We start from the raw sequence: 8,875 nt of genomic DNA on the forward strand, positions 1-8,875 counted from the left end.
ATACTTTCTCTTTGGTACCTCATGTGGGTACCATGTTTCTTTTCTCCTCTTCTTCCTTTTTCCTCTTTATCCACCCAGGTATATCCCAACCTGAATAAGAAAACAAAGAATCATAGTCTGTCTATCAAAGATCAGGAGAACGTTCTATTTTTCAACAATGTTTTTTACCCAAGACTGTCATTAGGTTCACAGCATGGTAATATCAGAGAAGAAAGCTTTTTGCAGTTATTTATTGCTGCATAACTACCAACCCCAAAACTTTGTGCTTATATAGCAACAATCATTTTATCATATTTGATGATGTTGTCTGCCAGGAATTTGTCTGGGGACCAGCCAAATGATTTTTCTTCTCCACAGGGCATCAACTGGGGTCACTTGGAGATGTCCAACTATGGCTGGCCTGGTTGGGGCAGGTCAAGATGGCTTATGCCTGACATCTTGGTGGGGATGGCTGGAAGACTGGGTTCAACTGGGACCTCTTCCCATTTAGTCTCAGGGCTTCTTTACATATTCTTTCACAGTGGCTCAGGACTTCATGAGTGATCGCCCCAAGAGGTCATGGATGTAAGCTGCAAGACTTCTTATAATCTAGACTCAGAGGTCAAAGGATGTCATTTTCACCTCATTCTATTGGTCAAGCAAGTTACTGAGGCCAACTCAACTTCCAGAGGGAAAGGAATTAGATAATTAGACTCCATTTTTCAATGACAAGAGTAGGAAGGTATTTGTGGCCATCTTTAATCTACCACAAGGTGGGATAGCAGTGAGAGGATCTCGAGCTTTGGGGTTGGACAAACCTGTCTAAGAAGAACTTCATCGTTCCCTAGCTGTGATTATTTAGATTACTTGTAAAATAGGAAATAATAAAGCCTTTCTCATAGACGTTGAGAATCAAGTGAAATAATTTGTGTGAAGTGCCCTAGGACAATGCCTGGTACTTTGTAGTCATTCAATAAGTTGTGGTTGGATTTATCTTTTGGGTTATATGTTTTCTTTGTCAAGAGTGGAATCTTTTTCAATTTAACAGATAACTAAGTGTGCTGAGATTTTGTCTCCAACTGTTAACTCTCACTGTGTGGAGGCATTTTGGGTGGTCACAAGTTAATTCATGAACTCTAGCTGCCTCTTCTCCGTTCCAGAGCTAACATTATTGTAGATTGTTACAGATACTATCAGTCTGCCTGAGGCCAGAATCATTTATTTTGTAGAGGAACAGTGTCATCAGAAGGTAACAAATTCAGCATCTTGGTGCAGGGCCACAGTTCTTTTTCAGTATGGGCTTTCTCAGTTCACCATAGCCCTTGCCACAAGCTAGACTCATATCAGGGCTGAGTACAGTTCAGCATAGGCTGTCATTGAAGGGCATTAGAAAAGCCAGTTGAGAGCTCAACAATTCATCTGCAAAGAAATCTCATCCGTGACATCTGGGATCCCCAGTCAGCCTCAGAATTCCCTTGCTATTGACGTCAGTGCAAAGGGGTGGCTCTACATTTGCGAAGTCCCTTCGTCTTGAGCCACAACCCCCCTCCTCTCTTTATGTCATTATAATCATAACAAATTGGCCGTACATGCTGGCTGTCTGGGATGGAAATAAATTTTATGGTTCTAGTATAATGGGAAAAAAGGAGAGACATGCATAATACTCATACTTGGAATTACTAAACTCTGGGAGCCATTGTTATTTATACCCTCAGCCGAGTCTGTGGACTTACATTTGGTATGTAAATTCCTAAGTGGTGCCGCTGAAAGTTATGTGTAGGGGGTGTTGTTAGTGAATTATGAGTCTTCTGTATGATAAAGCTTAACATTCTGTTCAGCATTTTGCATACAATTACTGAAGTGCTACGAATAGTATATGGGTCTTGCCATCGTTTTTCAGTTGGTTGAGAAAAATAGTGCCTTTTAAAGGCTTCCCATTTAAAGTTTCGTATAATATTCATCGTTTTATTTTCATTGATTGTCTCTTAAGATATTTATGTTTTTACTTCTTTAAGTCATCTCATGTTGCAATATTGAGGCAATCTGGAATGTGGGTTTGCAATTTCTGTTCTGAGCAGCAGGCCAGCTGGGAGCCCTGCACAGATATCATGCTCCATTGCTGTGGGAAAGTAGAAACCTCTCCCACCACTTAATGACCCATATAGATTCAATAAATTTTTTAAAAGGTATATTTTTAATAGTAGTTATTGAAAATCTTTATTTTTTAGTAAGGATATTTCAACTCAAATATTTAGAAGGAATGAAAGAAAGATGATAAATTATTATAATTTTTTAAATTGATGGTAAGTCAGGTCAACAATAGGTTATTAAACAAGGTATTATAATCTTATTTATTTTACTTTAAATTTTAAGATCAATTTAGGTAAGGATATTGCTGTAAGAAGGTATATATTGGGTTGAAAATTACAGTCAGCCAGTGGTAGATTACCACATTATTTTTTTGATAATTCAGACATTAAACTCAATTTCTAGGAGGGAAAAATATCCAAGTTTGTTCGACCTCGTTCTACCTCATTAAGTACTTTGTTGTCGCAATCAAGCCATGTGAACTGTGTTTACTCCAATAAACCATGGACACAGTAAGACCTCCTTTATTCTCTTAAATGGAGGTGTTCATTGGATAATATTTTTACAGTGCTTTGAATTCCTCAAAATATACACATTGTTCTTCAGATTAAATTATATGTGCTAAATGTCTCATAAAATACACAGAATTATTTCCCTTTATAATTACTTTAAAGCAACACAATTTTTAAATATACAATGAATCATGTTAACTAAAATATCTACTTCCCTTCCATTTTATCAACAATCCACTGCCTACCTGTTTTCTCTGTTTGACTACATTTTTATCATACAGACAAAATAAGTATTTCAACACTAACAGAAAAACAGTCATACTGAACCAATTAAAGCAAGCAAAGGAAAGAATTAGCTGAGAAAATCTGTGGTGTTTTATGGATGAGATGGCATATACAATATCGTACCTCACATTATCATAACTCACAGACTTCTTACTTTCTTAATGAGTGACAATAGCAAATCTGGAAAACATCTGCCTTGGAAAAGAACACTAACTGCTCTCTGCTTAAAAAATGTCGCTCGGCTATTACTGTGTAGCAGCCATGCGTATCATATTGTGGTATGAGATGTCTTGGTTGCAAGAAACTAATATTTTCATGTTTAATTTCAAATGGCCTAGAACAGAATTCGGGCATAATTCAAATCCTTGTAAAGCCATAGTTCGAATAAAGAACATGATTTACTATTAGCAAAACTTCAACACTGCTGCTTCGATCCCAGCAATCATTCTGACTTGGCTGAAGGGCATTTAGCAAACTATTTTGTGATTTTTGTGCCATCTAAAAAGAAAATCTGCAATATAAAAAAGAAAGTATAAAAATAACCTCTCATTTATATATCTAACCATTTCAACTGGTAAGCATGTTTTGGCTGCACAAGTAAAACATATATTTAAAAATCTCATTATCACCGTAAGAGCGTCTGCCGTCAGAATAAATTTATTCCCATCCTCACCTGTATTTCTATCATGGCCAAGAGTATTCTTCCTTTCTTCTTACTACCAACTGATAAGTGTTTGGAAGATGAAAGAATGACACTTTTAGAAGGGACAAGAAACAATTCCCGTATCCATCTGTGTTTTGGGTGACCTCCCTAATTTTTCTAAGTTACTGTCAAATAGTTCTGAAACTTAAAGTAGCTGTTCATTTATTTTTATTTCTCCTCAAAATGGGAGGCAAGATCACAGTAGATAAACTGCTCTCACACTTTGGATATATGTTCTCATTGTATCAATACTTTATTGTTAATTTATAAACTGTTGCGAAATCATGGAGTTTGGCAAAATGCTAATTAATTCTTTTCTGGCTTAGAAGATAAATTCAGTCACGGAAAAAAATTCATTTCCGAACTATCTCAGATATTTGCCATCATCTTTTTTTTTTCTTCTCAATAGTGATGCATTATTACTACAAAGTGTGAAAAATTTCATTCAAGTGACTTTGTCCAAGACATTATCTAATAGAACAGCTGGTACTCTTGTTCAGATTGACCCAGAACCATAGAAAAGTTCACAATTTTCACAGACTTTTTACTTGCCTTTGTTATAAACAGAACAGGGTCTGAATTGCTTGTATTATTTATTTAGCTCATAATCTATTATTATATTTGATGACATAATCCGCATGAACCGAAGGTAGAGTTTTCTATGTACCAATTGAGTTTTCAATTACACAGTTAAGTTAATCTCAGACATTTGTTAACAACCCAAAATGCTGCCAAATTGTGCAGTTCATATTTTTAATATATCTATATACATAGATACAGACATCCGTTTTTAGATAATTCTACTTTTAGTCCAAAGCATAAGCAGATTTGAATTTTTAATCTTCTTAGTTCCAGAGGACAAACCTAGCACTGTATGAAGAAGACTGAGCTAAGTTTGGTTGTAGCTTGTAAATATTTCTATGAACAGAATCATATACTATTTACAGTTGTCTTTTGCATGCAGGTGCATTGTGGGAAAGTAACCCACCGCTGAAGTCACACAAATCCTTTGCTTCAAGTCTTTTAGTCCCATAGTAAGAAATTAACAATGCTGTATTTGTTTTCTTTTTAATATTTCTCATATTTCTTATTCTCATTCTGTAGGAATGCATTCTAATCCAAGGACACATTCTCATACATTCATTAATCCTTGTGCTCCAGAATGATTCACATGAAAACTCAAAATCAGATGGTTTCATGTGTTCCAACTTAGCTTTTGCTAAAACAGGGTCATCCTTGAACTTGTCATCTGCTGAGGTATTGAATTCCCTATTTGACTCAATTACATGATCTTAAGAATGTGGCCATTTGCCATTTCTGTCTCAACTCTGAACACATGTTTTTGCATCTAACTGTTCAGCTTTGGGAACCCCTCAATTATAAATGACCTACTGAAAAAGAGAGTAAGTCATTTAAGGAGCTACCTAAGTAATACATAAAAACGTTTCTGTTTAAAGTATTATTAATGTAATTTCCTGGTGATGACAAGTTTTAACTCTGTAAAGTATTTTACTACAATGTCTGAGATACAATTAAATGTTTAAAGAGTAAATTATTCCTGTCATTGTAAGAAGAGTTTTTGTCCACTTAATGAAGTTGTAATCAAGGTGATATTTTGAGAAATCAGTTGTGATTTTCTTCTAATTTAAAACAGTATCCCAATGTGGAGTAATCTAATTGTAAAAAGTTATTTTTATATACATATATTGTGTTAATCAGTTTTCTTCTAAAAATGAAGTGGACAGATACTTGTTTCAGATATTTATAATTAAACACGTATTTGTCTTCTCTGCTGGACTAAAAACTCCTCGAGGGCATAGATTGTGTCCTGTTCATTCCTCAGATGAAAGAATGACTAGAGCAGTGTTTGGCAGACAGTAGGTGCTCAATAATGTTGCTGAGCTGATCCGAATGAATCTTTATGTGGCCAGATATAAAACACCTATTTTATTTTAAAATACATGATATACAACTAAAGAATAAAACATAAGCTCATACTTTACATTTATCCCATATCTTTTTTTTTCTTTTCAGATCACTTTCACATAGTTATATCATTTGATCCTTTTGGGGTGTTGGGCGTAGAAGTCTTATCAGTCCATTTTTCTTATTTGAAGTCATACTCCTGGTTAATCAATTACATGGCAAGAACTGGAAATTTTTTTTTTCTTTTTAAAAACTTGTAGTCTCTTTACCGTATACTTACTCGTTTATGATAATTATGTGAGATGGGTCAAGTTACTTCTGTGTAGAAAAAGACTTCTTAATTCAGCTGGAAGATGAAAAGTGTTGAACAGACGATCACTCCTACCCAAGCAACAGGAGAAAGAAAGAAAAAAAAGCTGAGAAGCTGGGAATTAATGACTTTTCTTGAACCTATGAGAGAATTGAGATCGTAGGGCAAACACAGCTATCCTGAAATATAGGGAGAGACAAGTGCTTTCAAAGAAAGATATTGTCAAACTCTTTTTAAGCCAAAAGAGAAGACCCAGCCAGATATTTTTAATGAATTGCTAAAGGCTGAATGGGAATGTGAAGTTCTTGGAGGCTGAAGACATGTATGTATAGGAAGTCCCACTCTGTCGAAGGATTTTCCTCTAGGAATTCACAGGGAAAGTTGGGGAAGAGCCCAAGAAAACTTCCCCTGATACTGGCTGAAGCAGGGGAAAGAATAGAAGCCATTGCCAACATACTGCCAGACTCACCATCAGTATCATCTCAGAGGAACAAGAGCCTTAATATGCAGGGAAAATGGAACAAAAGTGTAGATAGAGGTCCTTGGGAGAGGGGTGGGACTCAGGGTAGGCCCAGCATAATTTCTGGAGAAGGAGCAAGAATGCCACAGTTTGAGAATGTCACGCTGCAAGACCCAGCTTCACAATGCCTGCCTAAATCTGAGGCTTACTAAGAATATCAGACAACACCTCCTTCTCCCAGTCCTCTACCTCCATCACCCTATCAAGTGTGGAATACAGCTAGGAGAACTGCAAGAGACAAATTCTCTGTTGCACAAAGGAAAATGCCGAAGCCAGTGGGGGGAACCCAAAGCCAATTAGGGAGCAAGCTTCAAACCCAGGCCAACTCCTGACTAGATTAAAATGAGCTCCTACACTAACAGCTCAGCAGAAGGAAAGGTGTGCTCATCTGCAAGCATAATAATTATTTGTCTCAATATCTATTGTCTTGTGTGATATATTCAGTTTTCAACAAAAGACTTACAAGGCGTACAAAGAAGGAGGACAGAACACAGTTTAAAATGACAAAGGAGATAACAGAACCAGACTCAGGTATGACTTACATGTTGAGAACGATCAGATGGGGAATTTAAAATAGCTATGGTTAGTGTGTTAAAGGCTCTAGTGGAAAAGGTAGACAATATGAGTGGTCTGGGAGATACTTTGAGCAGAGACATGGAAACTAAAAAGAACAATTCAGTAACAGGGATAAAGAATATCTTTAGTAGATTAACAAAGAGATTTGACATGGTTGAGGAAAGAGCCAATGAGCTTGAAAACGTAGATCAATAGAGATTGCCCAAAGTGAAACACAAAGACAAAAAAAAAAAGAATGACAAAAAACCGGAACAGAGCATCCAAAAGCTGTTTGGCAACATCAAATGATTTAGCATATGCACAAATGGAATTCAGGAGAACAAAGAGAATAAAGGGCAGAAAAAATACTTGAAGAAACTAAAACTTTTCCAAAAACCCAGCACCTGTGAACATCATATTCAAACTTCAAGAAGAAAGCCAAAGACAGCAAACCTTAAAGGCAGCCAGAGAAAAATTGTCATTCTATAAGAGTAACAAGGAAAATAATTACAGTGGACTTCTCAGTAGAAATCATGCAAACAAGAAGACAGTGGAATGGTATCTGTAAAGTGCTGAAAGGGAAAAAAAAAACCCTACTTAAAAATATATTTCAAAGGTGAAGTGTAGATACCTTTCTGGGACAAAATTTCAAATAAACATTTCAAATGAAAAAAAATCTCAGACAAACAAAAATTAAGCTTACTCATTACCACAGATCTGCTGTATAAGAAATGGTAAAGGAAGTTCTTGGATAGAAGAAACATGATATGATCAAAAACTTGGATTTATGCAAAGAATGAAGAATGAAGGCAAAATAGAATGCATTTTTCTTATTTTTAATTGCTCTAAAAGCTAACTATTTAAAGTAAAAATTGTAACTCTGTTTATCCTATTAATAAAAGTAAAATGCATGATAACAGTGGTACAAGGTATGGGAGAATTTGGGAACATACTGTTATATTGTGTATGAAGTGGTATAATATTATTCAAAGATAGACTCATTAACCGTAAAAACAAATGTTAAAGGGGCACCTGGTGGCTCAGTTGGTTAAGTGTCTGACTCTTGATTTTGGCTCAGGTCATGATCTCAGGGTCATGAGTTCGAGCCCCACACTGGGTTCTGTACTGGGCACGGAGTCTGTTTAAGATCCTCTCTCTCCCCCTTTCCCTTTGCCCCTCCCCCTCCTCTAAAAAAAAAGCTAAAAAAAAAGTTAAACGTTAAAGAGGAGGTATCCGTCCTCTGTGGAGAAGACACTGAGGCCAGCTCCTGGCTCACCACTGATCCATCTTGCTGAGGAACAGGTTGGTCAAGAAATCGTGCTGCAGTCACAGGGCAGTCATGGTTTTAAGGACACTGGAAAGACCTGTGGAACCAGAGGTGGTGGGTCACTGAGTTGGAATCACCATAACCATTAGTGATGTAAAATCCCTGGAGAAGGTGTGTACTGACCTGACCAGAGGTGCAAAGAAAAGAACCTTAAAGTGAAAGAACTGGTTCGGATGCCTACCGAGGACTGAGAATCACTGTGAGAAAAACTTGTGGCAAAGCATCTAAGACATGGCAGCATTTCCAGATGAAAATCATTGACTTGTACAATCCTTCCAAAACTGTTAAGCGCATTACTCCTGTAGGCATTGAGTTAGGAGTAGAGATGGAAGTCATTACTGCATATGCTTAAACCAACTATTTTCATAAGTTAATTATCCATAATTTAAAAAGAGGTATAAATAAGTAAGAGATAAAATGGAATAATAAAAATGCCTAATAATTAAAAGAAGGCAGAAAGAAAAAATAGAGCAAATGGAAAACAGCTAGCAAGATAGTAGATTTTAATACAAGCATAACAATAATCACTTTAAATATATTGGTTAAAAGACAAGGATTGTTAAATTGGATACAGAAACAAGACTCCGTTATATGTTGCCTATAGGAGACTCACTTTAAATATAGACATAGATAGGTTAAAAGTAAAAGCATATACCATGCACAGTGTCAC

At 36.2% G+C, this 8,875-nt stretch overlaps 1 pseudogene; it reads left to right on the plus strand.

Annotated features, from left to right (window-relative positions):
* The first annotated feature begins 6,944 nt into the window (after positions 1 to 6,944).
* Positions 6,945 to 8,557, plus strand: LOC117803794 (annotated as a pseudogene).
* The last annotated feature ends 318 nt before the right edge of the window (positions 8,558 to 8,875 follow it).

Source organism: Ailuropoda melanoleuca, chromosome 9 (genome assembly GCF_002007445.2).
Source record: "Ailuropoda melanoleuca isolate Jingjing chromosome 9, ASM200744v2, whole genome shotgun sequence".
In the NCBI taxonomy this organism is placed as follows: Eukaryota; Metazoa; Chordata; class Mammalia; order Carnivora; family Ursidae; genus Ailuropoda; species Ailuropoda melanoleuca.